The 23,335-nt window shown below is 42.4% G+C and overlaps 1 protein-coding gene across 1 annotated transcript in view; it reads left to right on the top strand.

The window, feature by feature from the left end:
- LOC121873763 overlaps positions 1-7,112 on the top strand; it is a 55,884-nt gene extending 48,772 nt beyond the window's left edge. Inside the window, exon 5 of the mRNA XM_042377462.1 lies at positions 1,418-7,112. The gene's annotated coding sequence lies outside the window, so the exon portion shown is untranslated. The remainder of the gene's footprint in view (positions 1-1,417) is intronic.
- The last annotated feature ends 16,223 nt before the right edge of the window (positions 7,113-23,335 follow it).

Here is a 23,335-nt window from a genome sequence, read left to right on the forward strand (position 1 = left end):
GGATCTAATTGTGGCCGAGCCTCTAATGCTCCTGTTCTCGGGTGAGTATAGTGCTAGCCCGTCTTGGGGAGGGGGTGGCTTTTGGTTGGTCCTTTCATGATTCTGAACGAGAAATAGTGCCGTGCTGAAGGCAGAATTGAACACTCGCAACCTTGTGTTCATAATTATTAAGGTCATCTATGTGTTTTTATGCGTGTTGTGTGTGCGTGAAGGAGGGAGGGGCTTGGGGTAGATAAATATATATCCTTGCTCTAATGAGTGTTTCTGGTATATTCAATACATGTTCAAGTTTCAAAGACCATAATTACATGCGTGTATCACGAACTGACAGCAAAATGGACTACTAATTTGGTTTTATTTATTCAAATTCTTCCTTCTGAACGATTACTGTTAAATCCCTTTTTTAAGACAATTATGAAGAAATGTGAATGGTAATAAGACGAAGTAAATTATAACACTTATTGTGTTCCAATAATCATATATGTTGTTTTTTCCTAATGTTACTTCAACTATAGCGGAGGTACAGTACAATTAGCGTTCCATCCTTCACCCGGCACAGTAGCCATACAATAATATGACTTACTCTAACACTTCCACCTGAACAATATTTACCTACTAATGTAATTTTCCTCCACCAAACAGTACTTAAATGACACAAATTTATCCCTCTCCCGGGGTGTCACCTGTTGGGAGTGTATCGTGCTGAAAATGTTCTGAGCAGACGCAGTTCGATCAAACGCTAACCTAACCTAACTTTTATTCCGAGAGGTAATCTCAGCACGCCTCAAGCTCTCATTGAAGTTTTGATCGAACTGCGCATGCCCAGAACATTTTTCAGCACGGTACACTCTCAGCACACAACACCGGCATTGAAATTTTTAACCTGACCACCACTGCTCAGTCTCTTGTAGATTCTTTATAAGAGCAGTGAAAAAATAATACTTCCGCAAATCATGGTTTTCTGTGCGATCCGGACAATAGTTTACTGATAAATAGTTGGTCACCGTCTATACAAATTGTCTGTGCTCTCTTTTGCAACTTTGCTCGCAACCTTAGGCTGAGTTGCAATTCGTCAACTTGACATAAATTCAAATTATAGCATTGGGGATAATTAGTAAAATTAAAAATAGCCTAGTATTTCTTCACTTGTATATAAATTTACAATCAATCTTCCCCTTCCATAATTTATTTATAAGAAGCGTTGTAATAAGCTATGTGCGTGTACTGAGTCTTAGGTTCAACACCTACCAGGATGCACACCTGTGCTGTTCAAAGCTGTTGTGCTCCACGCGTACTGTACACCGAACATCTGATATGTGGAGCTTCTTTTGCCAGTGTGTATTTTCATGAAATTGTATGGATGACTTTATATATCAAACATTATGAACCGTCTTAATATTTTGTTGTGCTCTTTCAGGAGAAAAGCCCCACAAGTGTGTGGTGTGCGGAAAAGCATTCAGCCAGTCTTCAAACCTCATCACCCACATGCGGAAGCATACAGGATATAAACCCTTTGCTTGTGGTCTCTGCGAAAAAGCCTTCCAGCGGAAAGTGGATCTTCGACGACACCGTGAATCCGTCCACCCAAACTGCGAGCACATCCCTCCACCCCCACCACAACCCTTCCCCCTTCACGCCGACTCAGAGAATAATAATAACAACAACTGTAATACGAATAACAACAACATCAACAACAACAATGAGAGTATGAGTAACAATAATCAATCTTCAGAACTGTCGAATGAGTCATCTAGTGTGAGCATCAACACATTTCTATAAGTTGGAACTCTTCTTTCATCTAGTGTTGGACCAGCGTTCACAACACAGCACAGAGCACACTTTGTATACATAGATATAGAGTATACAGAGCTATATGTTGTGTGCAAATCAACACAAAAACCAGAATAATGGATGTTATTGATCCTGTGTGTAATAGTGCTGCACTGCTACTTGCATCAGTGTGTTAAACGTTGTGTTAACTACTTTGTAATGTTGGAGTATGGATCCCAAGCCTATTGTACATCACTTTGCTCAAGTGTCAACGTTATGGATCTCATGGTAAACAAACGTTAATTTTATTCCTGTTGTCTGATTCTCGACGAGTCACATGTAAGAGCAACCTGACCACTTTGAGATGTGATATTTACGTCACCAGGGATACTGTGAGGTAGCTAATGCAGAAATAGCGTCACTGGCACTTGCAACTTAATTACTTTGATCGTAAGGAAACATTCTACATCTACAGTTTCTTGAATTTCTATTTTGTAAACTTCAACTTTTACCCATTGACTTGATGAGGAATCTCCTAAGAGACAGCAAATTCATCTTTTGAAGCAGGAAATTGACATTATATATCATTTAGTTCAATTTTGTCACTTAAAAGACTTGCATTGACATAAAAAAGGCCAAAGCACTCGAAGGGCAGTAACGTAGAAACAGATAAGCTCTTCGTGAATACTGTAGTAATTTTGCAGTTGCATGTCCATGACGCTGGTAGTGGCAGTTACATGGTATTAACCTAGGGGCAGAAAGTGACAGTTTGCGTACAAGCAGACGTAGTTATGACATATGTATTTCATTAATTTAGGAGAAGTCGCGTAATTACGTTGATGACATAGCTACTTCAAGTCTCATGGTCATGGTGCTTTAGGTGGCAGCCTCGTAGCCATGACTTAGAGACTCCCAAGTTGTATAACAATGATGCAAGCAGAGAGTAGTAGAGTCATGACTGATTCAGACAGTTTCACAGTCATGGCAATAGTCAGTCTTGATGTACAAACTCTTCAGTATTAACCTGAAAATTTTAGGGTCAAATTCGACTTTATTAAAGAATTATCTTGAGGCTTCCATATGAAGCACTCAATATGTTGGTCTAGTGATTTTCATGTGGAGCACCACTCAGCCTAATGGGTTCCATGTGAACACCACTCAGTGAGCCTAGTGGCTTCCATGTGGAACACCACTGTGAGCCTAGTGTCTTCCATGTGGAACATCACTCAATCAACCTAGTGGCTTCCATGTGGAACACCAGTCTGTAAGCCTAGTGGCTCCCATGTGGAACACCACTCTGAGCCTAGTGGCTCCCATGTGGAACACCACTCTGTGAGCCTAGTGGTTTCCATGTGGAACACCACTCAGTGAGCCTTGTGGCTTCCATGTGGAACACCACTCAGTGAGCCTAGTGGCTCCCATGTGGAACACCACTAAGTGAGCCTAGTGGTTTCCATGTGGAACACCACTCAGTGAGCCTAGTGGCTTCTATGTGGAACACCACTCTGTGAGCCTAGTGGCTCCCATGTGGAACACCACTCAGTGAGCCTAGTGGTTTCCATGTGGAACACCACTCAGTGAGCCTAGTGGTTCCCATGTGGAACACCACTCAGTGAGCCTAGTGGCTTCCATGTGGAACACCACTCAGTGAGCCTAGAGGCTTCAATGTGGAACACCACTCAGTGAGCCTAGTGGCTTCCATGTGGAACACCACTCTGTGAGCCCAGTGGCTCCCATATGGAACACCACTCTGTGAGCCTTGTGGCTTGCATGTGGAACACCACTCTGTGAGCCTAGTGGCTCCCATGTGGAACACCACTCAGTGAGCCTAGTGGCTTCCTTGTGGAACACCACTCAGTGAGCCTAGTGGTTTCCATGTGGAACACCACTCAGTCAGCCTAGTGGTTTCCATGTGGAACACCACTCAGTGAGCCTAGTGGCTTCCATGTGGAACACCACTCAGTGAGCCTAGTGGTTCCCATGTGGAACACCACTCAGTGAGCCTTGTGGCTCCCATGTGGAACACCACTCAGTGAGCCTAGTGGTTCCCATGTGGAACACCAGTCTGTGAGCCTAGTGGCTCCCATGTGGAACACCACTCAGTGAGCCTAGTGGTTCCCATGTGGAACACCAGTCTGTGAGCCTAGTGGTTCCCATGTGGAACACCAGTCTGTGAGCCTAGTGGCTCCCATGTGGAACACCAGTCTGTGAGCCTAGTGGCTCCCATGTGGAACACCACTCAGTGAGCCTAGTGGTTCACATGTGGAACACCAGTCTGTGAGCCTAGTGGCTCCCATGTGGAACACCACTCAGTGAGCCTTGTGGCTCCCATGTGGAACACCACTCAGTGAGCCTTGTGGCTCCCATGTGGAACACCACTCAGTGGGTGTGAAGGTAATCAACAAATGGCAACGCCTCTCCTTGTTTGTGTTTGCAGGCTGCTCAAGAAGGCCAAGAGTGGCCCAGGTACGAGGTGAATAGAGAAACCAGTGATGTGGCTTACTCCTTAGTTCCTCGTCACATAGTTGGGGACTAGTCAGTTAGCATCGAACCAAAGTAAATTTAAGTCAGTCCTATTTATCAAAGTGAATTAGTGACAGTGAGGTATATTATTTAGGTTACTTTAATGTTCTTCCTAAGTATAGCTGATTTTTATGTCAAGAGGTATTGTGTGAATATTTTTGTGACACTTTACTGTACAGAGGATGGATGGATAAGTAAACAAAAGATTGGTGTGAGGACGTGATCGCTTGGTGAATCACATGAAAAAATCCGCCTATACAATCCGTCCTTAGTGTTTATCTATATATCCATCAAGGTTGTTTTCCAGTGTGGTGAATATATTTGTATATATTATGTGATGCACGGAGATGATGTGTTTGTGCGTTCACACTGTGCCTTTATGATATCTGTGTACAGTAGAGAAGTGAGCTCCCTCTACGGTTTCTCATTCCAAGTTGGCGTTGGACGTTACGTATGTATACCTTTGAAGCCCTCCGCCTCTTTGTTGAAATAGTAGCTAGGAGTCAGCTGTGGATCCCCACATTCTCCCATAACTATTTTTCTTCTCTTAATATATTATAAGAGCGAGCCATACATTATATGAAAACCATAACAGTTCCCCACTTTGTTTCTAAAGACCAGACACCAGCTCTTTACCCTTGGAGGTCTGCCTTTTTGATAATTTTAATACCAACTTTGATTGTTTACAATATTTAAGAAATGATGTTATGGAGATTGATACCAAAATTTTAATCTATATCAGTATTTACTGACATGCAACTTATAGATGAGTAAATTCGAACTTTTAAAAGCAAGTTTTGTTCATAATTGTAAACTTCATCTTCGGGACCAAATGTTGCAAATATATGTTGTGATAGTACTGGCGACTTTGCTTGTATTGTGCTTATAATTAAACTTTGGAAATTTTACCCAAGCTCAGTTACTTTCCACTCACTTATGAAGGTACAAGTGGACTAAAATATTAATTATTCTGTATAGCTACTTCAAAGACTATTCATATGACATCAAACACAGGCTTAAAGTCGCTAGTTACAATAAACTCACATTTTTGGCTCGCATTTTGTAAATATTTTTTTCAATGCCAAAGAATTATTAATTATCACCCTGCTTCTATAACCATTCAGTTATCCATTTTTCATGTAAGGATGTACTCTCAATATAGTAAAAAAAAATAGGATAATTTTTTTGAGACGGAGTCCTTGACTTGAGGAACAGCTTTTTTTTCTCGCGATAATCTTATTGTGCATTATCAGTTGTGTGTGAGTCGTCTCCCACTTCTTTCCATTCGTCATGAAAAAAAAGACGGAATGCTGTACTATAAAACGGCCGGTCTGTTGTTTATCTGAATAATGTTAATTAGAAAAACATATCCCCGTTACTATGCACCTCTTCTCCTTTTTCCACATTTTTCTCAGTGAATAATGTATGCACTGGAGGATTAAACGGTTTTGTATAAATTGAATAATGTAAATAGTTTTATGATAAACACTGGAACAGCTAGAATTACCAAAGATGATCTTTTTCCAGTGTTGAGGCTGTGGAAGACGTGCATTGTATTACTTGGTCGTGTGGTGACTATGTACAGTACAACGCACTAGAGGGTTCTAGCAAAGAAAACATACTGTACCTGTTTCAAAATAAACGTTACTTTACGGTAATTTGATACTTCCTAGAATCTGCGTGAGACATTGGGTTGTTAGGAGTCGTTCACAAAGTGATCCCAACTCAAGCCCTTGTTACCATGGAAAATACAGGCACACTGTGGCTCTAATACTAGCCCTTACACTGAACCACACTGTGGCGCCATTAGTAGTACTTGGTACCAGATGTTATAAATACAATGTAACCCCTTGAACTTAACACCAGCCCACAAAACTGTTGCAAAGACAAACTGCGGCCGTAACACCAGTCACAGTACAGTACTATGTGGTAAAGACACTTTGTGGAGTTAATCCAGCCCACGATACCATGCGGCAGAGGCAGGCACTGCGAACAAACACCAGTCCATAATATGCTGTAGACACATACGATACACATGGACCTAACGCCGTTCCTCTCCCTTTCCACGGCAATGTTCATACCTGTCACTCAGTCTAACATACCAGTCTTATTCACTACCCATCACTCAGTCTAACATACCAGTCTTATTCACTACCCATCACTCAGTCTAACATACCAGTCTTATTCACTACCCATCACTCAGTCTAACATACCAGTCTTATTCATTACCCACCACTGGAACGTGAATCTCGTGTCTCAGTCTGACAGAAAGATTTCCCACCTGTTATGACATACACCCGTCACCTAACACTCACACCTACGTATCTCATCCCAGCACGATAACTACGCCCACATCCCTCAGCCTGGTGGGACCATTTCCTACCTTATCTCTCACACTGATATGGCCATTGCACCTATCAGCCTAGGGCGAACATTTTTTCCTTCGTCTCGGCCAGACAAGCATTATTTCCTAGTCTCCTAGCATAGCACGGTTACTACCCCTCGTCTCTCTACCTGGTACGACTACTGTACTAGTACTACTGTACCTTCACGTATCAGTCTAGTAAGTCTGTCCTTCCTCGTCTCAGCTTAGCACGAGCATTCCTGTGTCTCTTGGCCAGGGACGACCTTTGTCTTTTTGTATACATTACAGTACCATTCCTTTATCCCCTATTATTACCAGTATCCCTTTCCTTCCTCCGCAGGAAATCACATTTACAATGGCACGCAAGACATGCATTGTACTTACTTTTGGAAGTAACTAATTTAACGTATGTATTGTAATATCAAAATAAAGTATCTTCTCATGTTTCTAGAAATTGTTTTGTGTGTTAATAACCTTTACATCTGTAGTGTGTGAATCCAGATAGACATTTAGTGTGTGCTCTGACACCATCAAGAGTAAGCCTATTTATGTGTTAGTGTTCTGATTTTCTGTTCCTTGGTTTGTAATCGAAGCTTTTCAAAAGATTCCAAAATGCAAGTGAGACATGGTTTAATATAAAACAATGAGCTTGAAAGTCAGCTGGGACTTGAATAAGAGGGAGACTGCGGCCAACACTTAACATGGAGTGGGAGGCTGGAGAAGTTAAGTTGGTTTCAGATGACGATGGCGAGGAGGAGAAGCAGAGATATATCACGGAAACTCCTTGTATTTAAGGAACTCAACGCCCGGTTTTAGACCGGGGATGGACGTATGGGCTAATTACAGAGGGAAGGTAGTTGCTCCAAGTGCACCAGTTCAGAGCCAGGGGGCACCCCCAATCCCCCATCCGCTCTAACTCCCACCCAGGAGGAGGCGAGCGCCATGCAAACAATGTCAACTCTGACCACACCCCACATGAGAGATATAGTAAACGAGGTAGCTGCAGAGAATGGGGGGGGGGGGCGGAGTCAATACCAAGACCAGAGAAATTACCCAGGTCAATTTCCGTCTTGAAAGTCATGTACACTAATAATGACACGTCCCTTGACAAGAGAGCGGAGTTTCAAACACTACTGAGGGTACATCAACCCGATATATTGGGTGCTGTAGAAATGTACAAAAACAGGAGAATCGAACCGGAGGAATGGGAGTTCAATATAGATGGATATGACTCATTTACGAACCTTTCCCAAGAAACTTGCAAGAGGGGTGAGGGGAGAGGATGTTTTCGAAGAATAAAAGTGGTGTAAAATTAAATTGAAGGGGAGAGACTTACGCCCGGAGTTTTAAACACCCTCTTTCGTTGAAGGGGGTCGTCGTGTTTCAACCCGAGCTAAAAAAAATGAGTCCCGAAGGACACCGCAGTACATTCCTCGACGGGGTGGTGTGGCAGTAAAATTAACTAATTCCAATATTACAAAAGAATTTTATTGGAATTAGTTAATTTTACAGCTACACCACCCCGTCAAGCACTGCACTGCGGTGTTCTTCAGGACTTTTTTCTTTAACTCAGGTTGAAACACGACGACCCTCTTCAATGGAAGAGGGTGTTTAAAACTCCGGCCGTTACTCATTGTGAGATATATCTACAAATCCCCAAACTGTAGCGTATTAAACCAGAGGAACTTAAGAGCCTTTATTTGACAATGTAACGGCGCTAAACCCTAGCCACCTCCTTGTCACGGGGGACTTCAATGATGGCGACATCGGCTGGAGAAATGAATCCATGCCAAAAGAACTAAATAATCGAGTAAATAATCCAGCCGCTCTTTTCGCAGAAACTCTGAAGAGACAATGTTATATTCCAACATGTTAAAGACCCGACTCACTACAGAGGGGAGCAAACACCCAAACCGCTGGATCTCATCATAACTGGTGGCAAGTCTGGAACATCTAGCACAAGTTGGCACCGGTCACCACGTCCTTCAGATTTAACTGTTACTTGGTTCATGACAAAACCAGGCCAAGGTTCAAATATTACAAAGGAAATTACGACGGGGTGAGGGAGGAGCTGAGGAGTATACACTGGCCTGACTTACTGAGGAATAAGAACACAGATGCCATACGCTGAATATCATAGACGGTAAAGTTAACCATTCGATCGAAAAATATATACCCAAGACCAAACCCAGTGCCTCCAGGAATACAAGGAGGCCGCTACACATGAACCATGCGGTGGTCGACAAATTTAAAAAGAAAACTCAGACGTGGGTTAGGAGAAAATGATGAGCAGGACAGGAGGAGGTATGCCAGATCCAGGAACCAAGCAAAGTCAGTGTCGAAGGGCTGAAAAAGAGTTCCAGCAGAGGCAGATTGCAAGTGAGGTCAAGTTAAACCCAAAGGCTTTAAGATGGTAGTTATGTAGATTCTGACCAGTGTTACGAGTTGGGGATTTAGAATATAGTTAAAAGTCTACCCAGATCCCAACAGGCAACAAAAAAAAAAACAAAGACAATCGGACTATAAAAGGGTAGACAAAGGATGGGAGTTTTTGTTGTGTATAATAAAGTACCATAAATTCCTTAACAAAATATTCAGCTTTCTATAATTTACCCTTAACCATACTTAACCTAAACATTAACAGTATATACATATTTATACAACATACAACAATTATGAAGCAAGTGGACGTGGGGGGGCAATATAAGATTACAAATACTTAAGTGAGGAGCTGAGATGGCTGACGAGTAAGGCTGAGTATTGTAAAAGACGGTAGGTAGTCACTGTGCCGTAGGTTTCCAGGATAGGTGATCCTGTGGTCACTTCCCAGAGTGAACTGAACTCTCCTCGAACTGGAGCTGACGAAGAAGACTTTGAGGAGGTGACGCAACAACCAGGATATGGAGGAAACCACCAATTGAAGCCTTCCATTCGTCATACTCAGGTTTCGCCCCTAGATAGAACAGTGGTGCTGGTGTGGTCAGGACAATAGATGGCGTGGTTCGTAGTGTTGGAGTAGGTAGATCATGACAATTGGTAGCGTGGTTCGTAATACACCCAAAGACCTCCGTGGCCTTGGTATGAAAAGTGATGATCACCCTGGTCGTCTGGAGAGTAGCTACTGCATTTCCTGGGCGGCTGGGGATAAAGTCGCAATCATGTTGTCCACCCTTTATGTGCCGGACTTGTAGATTATAGGGCTGGGTGAGGAAGGCCCAGCGGAGGATTCAAGCGTTGGAGGTCTTGGCTGGTTTGGATAATGAGCGTGAGTGGGTTATGGTCGGTGAAGACTAAGAGAGATTGTTTAATAGGCAATACTGGAGAGTAGCATTCAAACTTCTTTATTGCCAACACGGTAGGGCCTCCTTCTCTATATGGGCAGTGGTTGGTCTGATGTTTTCAACTTGGCGGAGTAGTATGCCACAGGGTGAAGGACATCAGTGGTTGGAGTGCAGGTTGGCAAGGGCTTTAGCCCCAACTCCGGCTTACCATAGCGATCGATTTGCAGATGGAAGGACAAGAGTGTAGTCAGGGGTGGACTACAGGCTTGGAGACAGGAAACTTTGAGGCAGTGGAAACTGGTGCGTTTTTACTCTGGTTCAGATGTAGGGACCCGCAGAACTGGTAAGGTCTGTGAGGGGTCCCGGCCACGCTGGAGTAGTTACTGCAGAACCGACGGTAGTAGCCGCACATCCCCAGGAAAGCGCGGGAGTTCCTTCCTCGTCGCTTGGAGTGGGAAGGACAAGATGGCTAACGTTGTTGCGTCAGCAGGTCTCACCATACCATGCCCAACGATATGTCCCAGAGTAAGTCAGGCCCGGCCAAAAGCAGATTTAGCCAGGTTTATGGTGAATCCAATTCTTACAGTCGTGCTAACAGTATCTCAAACGCACCAGATTTCCGTCCCAGCCGTCCGTACACCACCAAGGTCATCCAGGTGACAGAAACGTCCCACCTAGGTCGAATTAGGTAATTGATGACCCTCTGGAATGCTGGCGGGTATTGAAAAGCCAAACGCCATAACCAAATATTGAAAAAAAAAGACCAAATGGAGTTATAATGCGGGGCTATTTTGCCCTATCCGTAGTCCGACGATATCGCTGTGATCTGCGCATGCCTGATAAATTTGGCACAAACTGTGCTGTATTATATATAAATCAAGGGCAAAGGGTGAATCTGAGACAGTGACCTGGTTCACTTACGATAATCGGTACAGAAACGAAAAGTGCTATCGGGTTTTGGAATGAAGGCAAGGTGAAGCCCAGGGGAGGTACTAGGCTCAGCTAAGTTATGTTTACAACAAAAATCTACCTCCTTTTCTAATCTCTCTTTTTGTGGATTTAGTCGATATGCTGATTGCCTAATGGGTTGCACATCATCTAAGATTAGCTTATCATGTTTTAAGTATATTGCAAAACCCTAGGAGGTCTGACGTGACTTTAGGAAATGTTGGTATAACTTAGCGAGATCTTTTGTGAAATTCGTTCAGAACAGAAAAATACTCATCAGTTGTTGGTATGTGACTGTGGCGGAGTTCTCTTTTAGGTAGAGTGAAGTCTAAATTCTCCAATAGGTCCATGTCATCTGTGCTCGGCTCCGGCCCTGACAAAACCGTATGCAATGGGGTGAGACGCCTTCTGGGATGTCTTCCTCGGCTACTGGAATGGTAAGTTTCATGAGATTAATGTGAACAAGTTGTGAATCTTTTCTGCGATTAGGGATATGGACTATATAGTTGAGGAGAGATAGTTTTATTAGCATTGGTTGAAAGTTTTGTTGGGAGTCGTTCCAAGCAGGGTGTGAATTGAGTAAGCCGAAGATGTACAATGGTCCACACTGGTCTTTCATCACCTGTTTGAACAAAAGATGGATCAGATTGTTGGGCTTTAATGAGCTCATCCTTACTAATGGTCTTATTGTACAGATCTTCTGTGGGTAGGAAGATATTGGAGGTGGTTTTAGATGAAGAGGGCCCATTTCGCACACTCTGTGACCTGGTGACAGCACAAGATGGGAAAAGGTGAGGAATAGTTTCTTCAAGGTCAGTGGTGGAGTTGACAGGTAAGGGAGAGTTGACTGTCTTTATGTTGGGAACCACTAGATCTCCTACCAAGTCATTACCCAATAATAAATGAATGCCGCTCACAGGCATTAGATCTTTCCTAATGGCTGTTTGCACTTCCCCAGTAATCAAGGGACATTGGAGGTGCACTTTAGCTAAGGGATAGGAAGAATGGGATGAGAGATCTGAAATTAGAACACTCTCATTAGTAAATGCGGTAGATATATCAGGAATGACGTTAAACAGGAGGATAGATTGTGCTGCGCCCGTATCACGTAGTATACGAATAGGGAAAGAAGGAGACCCCTCTTTGATTGAAATTTTTCCCTCATAGGTGAATGAAGAGAAGAGATCCTGATGGGGCCTTTCCACATTGGTGGTTGCTATTGGTTTGGATTTGGGATCCAGGGAACTACTTTTAGCAATTCGACACTTTGGGTGTTTACAGGTCTGGATCGTATGGCCTGGGTTTTTACAGTAAGAACAAGTAAACTTGGTTGTATCAGGGGGGATAGGTGTGGGACCTTTCGACCTACCACTCACGCCCCCAAGGTTATCATCAGAGGAGGACCTAACATGTCGGAAAGTACCACGTTCTCTACTGCCCAGTGACTCCACCAGCAAGGCGTACGCATCAGCCAGCTCAGCCGCACGCCCTAAATTAACCTCTCCACGCTCCTCCACATGCTTCAAGATGTGAAATGGTATCTTGCTCTTCCACTCCTCCAGGACTACCAAGTTTAACAAATCCTGAAATGTGGAGGTCTCTGTAGCCTCTAACCACTTCTTAAAAAACCTAAGCTTTTCTTGAGCAAACTCAACAAAGGTGTGTGAAAATGGTATGGTTAGTTTACGAAACTTTTGCCGGTATCCATCTGGCGTGATAGCATAAGAGGTGAGGATATTCTTTTTTACGTTATCATAGTCATCAGTCTGGTCTAAACAGTTATAAACTCTACGAGCCTTACCACATAATTTAGGAACTAACACCGACACCCACTGGTCCTCAGGCCACTCATTCTTCCCGGCTATTTTCTCAAAAGTCCTAAATGACCTGTCCATATCGGATTCATCAAACCCGGGAACAAGGGAAGAAGCATTAGCAGGGTTAAAAGCAGCTAGTTTCTCTTTTAATGCCACTTCTTTTGATTTAACCTCCGATGTTAAGGTGACTTCTGTCTCTCTCACCTGTAGTTCTTTCAGTCTAACCTCCTGCTCCAACTTGGCCTGTTCCAACTTGGCCTGTTCCAACCTTTCCTCATGCTCCAACTTGGCCTGTTCCGACCTTCCCTCATGCTCCAACTTTTGCTCCAACTTGGCCTGTTCCAACATTCCCTCATGCTCCAACTTGGCCTGTTCCAACTTTTCCTCATGCTCCAACTTGGCCTGTTCTGGCTGGAGTTCTTTTCATTTTTGATTTGGAACTCCGAACACAAGCCTACATTCTGGATTCCTAAGGCGTCTACTCTTTTGTACTTTTCTTGAAGACTATGTAGACATAGAGCAACTTCTGAGTGAGGGTGGTGGATAGTGGTTGAAGTTTCTTGGACATAAGGCGTTAATCAGTCAACAGCAGTTCTTTTAAAAACTTCTTGTTGAACCAACATTTCAATTACTTGATTTTTAACATTTCCTTAGTCAGTTGCTTTAATGAAAATGGGATGGCCCATGATAGTTGGCTATTTCTTTCCATTCTTTCATCAGGATATTAACACGTAATTGGCCTCACGGAAGGATTTTTCAATAAAATCCTGGAGATCAAAACCTAATTGTACATTGTTAAAGAAAACTAGGAACAAATTAACTAATGAAAATTAAAAGATAAAGATAGTGGATTACCCTGAAAATATCACGGCAGTGGATAACCAGAAAGACGGAAACTAACCAGTTATACCTAGAGGAAATTACACTTATGAATATTGTTCTTCTGATAAGATCACTTGAATAAGGATAGAGACTTGAAGAGGAAGAGTATTCACGGCATTTATATAAGATCGGATTAACAGCCCTTGAGTAAGCAGGAAGGAAATGCGGCATTTATATGGGATCCGGATTAACAGCCAGGAATATCACTTCACCTAAACTAGTGACTATGGAACAGCCTACTCTGGAGTGAAGTGCGGCATTAAACAGATCCGGATTCTTCCCTACACTCATCAGACTACGGCTGCACGTATGTAATAACAGGTAAGCCTTGCGCTGACGCGGAACCTAACCTCCTACATCTCTGTCCTCTTACTGTACAGTAACCACAATATATACACGCAAGAAACTTTAAACCACCGTAAAGCAATTGTGAACAGAAGTGACTGGGAGGAATAATTAACAAGGTTACAGGGGGAGGAAGGAATATGGTATTGCCAAGATCTAAATGTCACATCACGGTCGCCATTTAGTTACGAGTTGGGGATTTAGAATATAGTTAAAAGTCTACTCAGATCCCAACAGGCAACAACAAAAAAAAACAACGACAATCGGACTATAAAAGGGTAGACAAAGGATGCGAGTTTTTGTTGTGTATAATAAAGTACCATAAATTCCTAAACAAAGTATTCAGCTTTCTATAATTTACCCTTAACCATACTTAACCTAAACATTAACAGTATATACATATTTATACACCATACAATAATTTTGAAGCAAGGTGGAGGTGGGAGGCAATATAAGATTACAAATACTTAAGTGTGGAGCTGATATGGCTGACGAGTAAGGCTGAGTATTGTAGAAGACGGTAGGTAGTCACTGTGCCGTAGGTTTCCAGGATAGGTGATCCTGTGGTCACTTCCCAGAGTGAACTGAACTCTCCTCGAACTGGAGCTGACGAAGAAGACTTTGAGGAGGTGACGCAACAACCAGGATATGGAGAAGGGAAACCCGGGAGTGGGAACTAAGAGTAGTCATACTCGGGTTTCGCCCCTAGATGGCGTTGCTCGTGGTGCTGGGTAGGTAGATCAGGACAATAGATGGCGTGGTTAGTAGTGCTGGGTAGGTAGATCATGACAATTGGTGGCGTGGTTCGTAACACCAGGATAAGGTGGAGGCGTTGGACAAATTCTTTACATCGGTTGAGGAAAGACGGTTTGACACAGTGCTAACCCACATTGTGTTATCGGATGAGGTTATAAGAAATAAACTGTCAAAGCTAAAGATTCACAAGAATCCAGGCCCTGATATGGTACACCCCAAAGTGTTAAGAGAACTTTGTAAGGAGCTTGCGGAGCCCCTGAAGATCCTGCTCTGCAAATGCCTGGATGAGCAAAAGGTTCCCGATGACTGGAAAACGGCTTATGAGAGTCCTATATTCAAGAAAGGCGATCGTCACTCCACGAATAATTATAGACCAGTGAGGCCTGACCAGCATAGTGTGCAAAGTACTAGAGAGCATCGTAAGAGATGCCATGATTGAACATCTGCTACGGAACAACCTTGTAAAGGACTGCCAATACGGTTTTATGCCGGGACTATCCTACTTAACACAATTACTTAAGGTATTATATGTTTGGACCGAAATTCGGGAACAGGATTGTAATATCGACAATATATACCTACATTTTGCCAAGGCTTTCGACAGTGTACCCCATGAAAGGCTGAAAATTAAACTGGAAGTGGTACGGGATTCGGGGAAGCATCTTGGTGTTGATCGGAGACTTTCTCTATGACCGCAAGCAGTATGTGGTGATTAATGGCACGAAATCATCATGTGTACCCGTCACAAGCGGGATACAACAGGGCAGCAAGTTGGGCCCGTTGCTGTTTGTTTGCTTCATCAATGACATGCCAGACGCTCTACATTCCTCCATTCAAATGTTTGCGGATGACGCCAAGTTATATCGGGAAATTAAGAACCAAGCAGACTGTGAAGAGCTGCAGAAGGATCTCTGTGAGCTTCAAGAATGGTCGAAGAAATGGCTGCTAAGAGGATGCACCTGGGACGTACCAACAGTAAAGCAGCGAATTATAGTATGTCCCAATGGGACGAAGAATCTGCATTAATTGAGACAATGAGCTGAAGTTCTCAGGCCATTGCGAGAAGAAGGTGAATCAGGCAACTAAATTATTAGGTCTTACAAGAAGGTCGCTCAGATATCTAGACGGTCCGTCCCTCGTAACGATCTTCAAGAGTGAAGTGCTTCCCCGTCTGGAGTACTGTCACCCCGTCTGATCCCCGAGATATGCTAGGGATTGTCAGTTGATTGAAAATGTTCTAAGGAGGGTCACCAGACTGGTGCTAGCACCTCGGCACCTCAGCTATACCCTGAGAGATTAGAGTGCCTGCAATATTGCCTAGCTTGTGCTACAGGTGGGCGGGGGGGGGACCTAAGTGAGGTGTATAAACATCTTTAAGGGCACTACTCAGCCGAGTGCCCTTACCTGGAGCTGGCGCTCACCCCACAAGGGGTCAGAGCTCAAGGCTGAATAAGCCGCAAGTCCAGAAAACTGTGAGGGGTAACTTTTTCGATAAATGATTCAGTTGTAACAGAACCCTCCCTCATTGCCAACCACTTCAATGAATATTTTATTAATGTTGGCAAAAATCTTAGAGCATCCCTGATCACCATGAGGAATTTAGAGCTCACCTGCAAAACAGACAGAAAAATGAGCTCTTCTTATCCCCTGTCACAGCAGATGAATTACTGGCCATCATAAAAATGCCCAAAGATGCAGCAGCAGGCGAAGACAATATACCAATGAGCATCATTAAGAAAGTAGCCCACTTATTACTACCTGTTCTACACATTTGTAACTCCTCCTTCACTAGTGGTGTCTTTCCAGATAAACTGAAAATTGCTAAAGTTCACCCAGCATTTAAAAAATCTAGGGACAAAGGTCTTTTCAAGAACATTACGGCGTTTGGGGCCTGTCCCACAATTGGTTTACCTCATATCTGTCCAACAGGATGCAGTATATCTGCTATAATAATCACCAATCTGACTCCTCGCCAATCTTGTATGGCGTCCCCCAAGGTTCCATTCTCGGTCCAACACTGTTTTTGTTGTACATAAGAACATAAGAAAATAAGGAGTCTGCAATAGGCCGGTTGGCCTGAGCATGGCAGCTCCTGTCGAGAGTTACTACCACTCTCTATCATCCATGAATCTATCAAACCTCTTTTTAAAACTTGGAGCGTTCCAGCACTTACTACAAAGTTGCTAAGCTTGTTCCACTCGTCCATCACCCTATTTGTGAACCAGTCCCTTCCTATCTCCCTCCTAAACCTAAACTTATCCAACTTTAATCCGTTGCTACGAGTCCTATCCTGCTCGGATATTATAAGAACTTTATCTATATCGCCTTTATTGATTCCTTTCACCCACTTAAATACTTCTATCATATCTCCCCGCACTCTTCGTCTTTCTAGGGAATGCAAGTTTAGTTTCTTTAACCTATCTTGATATGGAAGGTTGCTAAGTCCCGGAATCATTTCATCATTCTTCGCTGCACCGACTCCAATGAATTGATATCCATTCTATAATAAGGGCACCAGAACTGAACCACATAATCGAGGTGCGGCCTGACTAGCGCAAGATATAGTTGCAATAAGACCTCTGCACTCTTATTACTTACACTTCTAGAAATAAAACCTAATACATAGTCCACGCCAGCACACACATAAAATGCAACTTATTTGCAGACGATAGTAATCCCTATGCCAGCAACTCAGACCTCCATTCCTTGATGATAACTATGAACACTGAATTGACTAAAGTTAGGACCTGGGTAATACGTAATAAACTGACCTTAAACCTTAAGAAAACCCACTACACGATCTTTCACAGAAGGAAAAACTTACCACCAGACTTGGACCCCAAGTACCTTGGTGATACAGTCCTCAAACGCGAACAAAATACTAAATTCTCCGGAGTTATTGTTGATGAGAAACTTAACTGGAGAAACCACATCCAAGCCATTCACAGTAATGTCAATAAACAGTCGGGTATCATGTATCACACTCGACAGTCACTCACTTTCACAGCAATGGAAGAAATCTATCATGATCTTGTTTACCAACACCTGAAACACTGTCACACACTATGGGGGGGAGGGGGGGTGGCTCTGGTTCTTCAAAAACACAATCCCTGGTTACTGCACAAAAGAGAGTTGTGCAGACAATGACCTACTTGAAAAAAACAGATCACACAAACGAACAATTTGATAAATTTAAATGTTAAAATTCGAAGATATTAACACCTTCTGCTGTGCCCTCTTTGTTTACAAATCTATCAATCACTTGCTTGACAACAATTATTTCCAGTTCCGGAATAATCAGAGATACAACTTAAGGCACCAAGAGCTACTAAGATCACCCCCCATGCGCTCCACTCAGTTCCAGACCTCCATAAAATATCATAGTGTGAAGGTGTGGAACAACTTACCCCCACCCATCCAAGCAAAGACTTTATTATTTTTTTTTTTTTACGGAGATTAGCCCACCAGGGCACAGGTCACTGACCCACATCGGGATCTGGGGGGTGAAAATGTAATAATAATAATAATAATAATAATAATAATAATAATAATAATAAAAATAATAATAATGATAATAATAATAATAATAATAATAATAATAATAATAATAATAATAATAATAATAATAATAATAATAATAATAATAATCTATATATATATAAAACAAAGAAGTATGTAATAATAAATAATAATAATAATTAACGGTTTATTGAAAGAACTTGGCAGCCAGAAGGCTGAAAATATACAGTTACATATTTGGGGAATGGGTTTCGAATTACAAATAATATACAAGTAACATAAGTGATATAAATAAGATATATAACAACTAGATGGGGAAAAGCTCAAACTACAGTGCATTTCAACATAGTGACAGTGCAAGGAGTAGTGTTTACTGGGAGTGAATACACTGGTTTATTACAAGTTATTGATAATTTTTACAATGGTTGGGACTGGGCTGTTCTTATAGCGATCAGTTCGTGCACGTATGGGCTGGATGCGGTTGTGGTGTCGAACAGCAATTCTCGGGCTAGGGATCTCAGGTGGTAGTAGGAGCCGGTGTCGAGGATGGTGTAGAAGCTTCTTACCAAATTTGCAGATGAGTTCGTGGTGATGGTCAGTGAGAGTCGAAAGGGTCAGTGTGTTGAGCGCTTCTTGATATGTGGAGTAGGAAGGGGAGAGAATAATCTTGCATGCCCTCTTTTGCACTTTTTCTAGGTGTTTACGTTGTGTGGCATTTAGGGAGGAAGACCAGGTGGGGGAGGCATAGGTGAGCTTGGGAAGTATGAATGTTGTGTAAACACTGAGGAGCTCGGGTGCAGGAACTCCGAGGGACTTGAGTCGGCGGAGGAGGTGGAGACGGAAACTGGAGAAGTTTGACCTTCACTGACGTGGTTTCCAAATTTAGTTTTGACTGTCTATGGTGACGCCGAGGAGCTTCGTGGAATCTACAACCTGGAGTGTGTTCGGACCCATTAATGGAAGGAGGTGGGATAATGTCTCGGAGAGGTTGATGTGCATAACCATGGTCTTAGTATGGTTGTTGTTGACATAGTTATTGGTGGCCCAGTTTTGGAGACTGTTCAATAAATCCTGAAGGGCGGTGTTATAGTTGGGAGCAGAATTGTTGACGCTGATCCCAATGGTGGAGTTGTCGACATATTTCCAGCGAGCGGGGGTTTCTCTTAGGGCATCATTGATGAGCATAAGGAAGCAGAGTGGTCCCATCTTGGTGCCTTTGGGGACGCCACAGGTGAGTGACTGAAAGGTGGAGACAGCCCCTCGGAAGCGTACAGCTTGGCGTCGGTCACTGAGGAAGTCTGTAAGCCATGGTATAAGACTTCTCCGAAGCCCGAGGTCAATAGTTTGTTGATGATTATATTGTGGTCGACTAGGTCGAACGCTTTAGTGAAATCAATGAAGGCGACAGCTACAGACGTTTTTCGTTTCTCGAGATGGCGGTATATGTAATCGAGAAAGCTGACAAGACAGTGAGTGGTGGGGAAGTTTTCATGTTGCCAAATTGCTGAGGGTCTACGACTCCTGCAATATCAGCATAAGCCCAGTCGAACACAAAACTTTCACAGATTAGGCTGGGTATTGGGGTGATTGCAATAGGTCGTAGCTGATTTAAGGATTGTGGGCTGGTTGACTTGGGCACTGGTGATACATAAGAGGTCTTCCAGTCAGCTGGGCATCTGGCTTGACTGAGAGAAGCATTGATGATGGAGCATAGGGGTTTAGCAAGCTCCGGGGAGAACTCCTTGAAGAGTTTCATTGGTAAGTCAATGGGGGTGGTAGAGCGTTTTAATTTTAGTTTGTCCAGGCGTTTTGCTACTTGAAATTCTTCTACTAAGTCAGTGGGAAGGGGGGCTGGTAGGGCTGTGTGTTTGTGTGTGTGTCCGCACGAGAATCTCGGAAACTACTTTACCGATGTGCAGTGATGATGGATGGTGTTATATGTAGTGATGATGGATGGTGTTATATGTAGTGATGATGGATGGTGTTATATGTAATGATGATGGATGATGTTATATGTAGTGATGATGGGTGGTGTTATATGTAGTGATGATGGATGGTGTTATATGTAGTGATGATGGGTGGTGTTATAAATAGTGATGATTAGACAATAAAATAATAACAGTTTAATGCTAAAAAATATACTTGGCTGTACCGTTGTAGTGGAACTTACATACACCGTTAATGAACTATTGATGGAAGAAGTTTTTGGGACTGAACAGTAGTTGCAAACAGGGAGTTCCTCAGAGAGACAGACTACTCAGTTGAAGTTCTGGTGAATTTTCTTGAAGAAAATGAGTCTCACCTGGTGCCTGATTAAGCAAATGCTTATGAACAGATCTTGCAAGTGATACAAGCGGAGCAGGGAGGTATGATCTTTCTCGATGCACCTGGCGGGACAGGAAAAACATTCCTGATCAACCTTTTGTTGACCAAAGCACGTCATCAGGGGAAAATTGCTCTTGCTGTGGCATCCTCAGGCATTGTTGCAACACTACTAGAAGGAGGACGTACAGCACACTCAAATTTTAAACTGCCTCTCAACCTCGCTCACAATGAGAATCCAGTGTGCAACGTTAAAAAAGGATCGGCAAAGGCAAAACTCTTAGAAAAATGCAGCCTCATAGTCTGGGATGAATGTACTATGTCTCACAAGTTAGCGTTTGAAGCACTGGACAGGACCTTGCAAGACATACGACAAAATGACCAGATCATGGGTGGCATTACAATGGTCATTGCTGGAGACTTTCGCCAGACCCTACCTGTCATTCCTTGAAGCACTCCAGCTGATGAACTGAATGCGTGCCTCAAGGTATCATACCTTTGGAGAAGTGTTCAGACACTCACCCTATCCACAAACATGAGAGTACATCTACAAGGAGATCAGGATGCTGGACGGTTTGCAAACCTTCTACTACAGATTGGGAATGGAACTTTCCCTGTTGATTCAGAAGGACAAATAATCATTCCTCAAGGATTTCGAAATGTTGTAAAGTCCTCAACTGAGCTCACTAACATGGTCTACCCAAACATTATTCACCACTACAAGGATCACAAGTGGCTGCGTGAACGCGCAATTCTGGCACCAAAGAATGAAACAGTGGTTGAAATCAACATGACTCTACTCAGATAGCTTCCAGGCAGTGAGACCTCATTCAAATCGGTTGATACAGTAATCGACCAAGACCAAGCAGTCTAGTACCCTGCAGAATTCCTTAATTCTTTGGAGCCCGCTGGAATGCCTCCTCACCACCTCACTCTCAAGATTGGAACTCCTATAATGCTCTTAAGAAATCTTGAACCACCAATCCTCTGCAATGGCAAAAGACTGGTGGTGACGAACATGATGCCACATGTACTGGAAGCTACAATACTGACAGGAAAAGCCAAAGGAGAGGACGTTTTTATACCAAGGATACCTCTTATCACCACTGACCTGCCATTTGAGTTCAAGCGACTTCAGTTCCCGGTTAAAGTGAGCCTTGCCATGACCATCTACAAAAGCCAGGGACAGTCCCTAAAGATGGTTGGCCTAAACCTGGTGTTCCCTTGCTTCTCTCATGGACAGTTCTATGTTGGATGCTCCAGAGTGGGAACTGGCAAAAATCTGTACATACTTGCTGCTAATGGCAAAACCAAAAATGTGGTCTACCTTAATGCACTACAGTGAGACAATGTGGAGCCTCCCGGAGGGTGGCGTCCTACCGTGGCCTAGCGAAAGAGCTGATTCCGCTAATAATAATAATAATAATAATAATAATAATAATAATAATAATAATAATAATAATAATAATAATAATAATAATAATAATAATAATAATAATAATAATAATAATAATAATAATAATAATAATAATAATAATAAATCATAGTAGATAAAATATATAATAAAAATACAAAATTAAAATTAAAATAATAATAATTCAAAGTAAATAAAATTGATAATAAAAATTACAATTTAAAATAAAATAATGAAATACTGATAACATTAATAATAACTGTAGAAATAATAATAAAGAACAATAAAGAAATAGTGAGCAACGACATATGTATGTTGTGTTGTCAAAGTAGGATAAACAATTGAGACCCTGCAAATATCTATTGTCTAAGTATTAATATTTTTTTTAATACCTACTATATATACCTGCTTTTATTGTACCATCAAAACCGTTTTATCAGCAATTATCATGTAGATAGAAAAGAAATTACCATTGCAATAAATATATTTGCCAACTAGACATAATCCTGACAGCTCTGTCCTCTTGTTCAAGCTTAATACTGTACAACCGCCCTAGCAGCTAACGAGTCGATCAGTGGGGAAGAGGATAAAAGTATAAAAACACTCCTATCCATCCTCGGGCAATATCACTTACTGTTCTAGAATGAACAATGGGAAAAGGGTAAATTTGCATTAGTTTACACAACTCTGTTTGAAAGTCAAAACTATGTTTTTCTAGTGTATTTTTGTGTTTTGATTGGTTCTGACCTTGATTTCCGTCGGATAGTGCCTGTTTTTTTTAGTTATCGGGTGTTTTGGTTGGGGCGTTTTCCGACAAAAATCATGGCCAAACGAATACAAAATACACCAAAAAAGCACGAGAAAACATATAAACCGAACCTTTTTTTTTTGGATGACCTAACCTAACCTGACCTAACTCTCACAGGGTGCAGTGCTGTCAGAGCTCACCAGAGCACCGCTCCGGCACCTCTGTTTTGATCAATCAATCAATCAATCAATATCGCCTACTCCTTGTTCCCTCCCGGGGAACTCCCCAACAGGGGGTAGCCATGACGTGTACGGGAACGTATTGCGCATGACGATTTGTGAAGGAAACACGCTGAGTGGGAGGTCGGGTAGGCGATAATGGCAGAAGATTAATGGAAACAGTTGAGAAATATCTGGCATGCACTATCTCCGTTATTATACGTTTGCGACGGTAATTTAATGGAATAAAATTATCTTAAAATTAGACGTCTTTTTTCGAACATGAAAATAGATTTGGGGTAGGAAAGTTGTGTGCACGAATGCAAAAATACCGGGATAACGACTTAACACTCATGGCATTATAGAAGAAAATCGATTTCTAACTAAAAAATAATCATAGTGACTTTAAAGTTTATTTTGTTTGTGT

This window comes from Homarus americanus, unplaced genomic scaffold (genome assembly GCF_018991925.1).
Source record: "Homarus americanus isolate GMGI-L3 unplaced genomic scaffold, GMGI_Hamer_2.0 scaffold44633, whole genome shotgun sequence".
In the NCBI taxonomy this organism is placed as follows: domain Eukaryota; kingdom Metazoa; phylum Arthropoda; class Malacostraca; order Decapoda; family Nephropidae; genus Homarus; species Homarus americanus.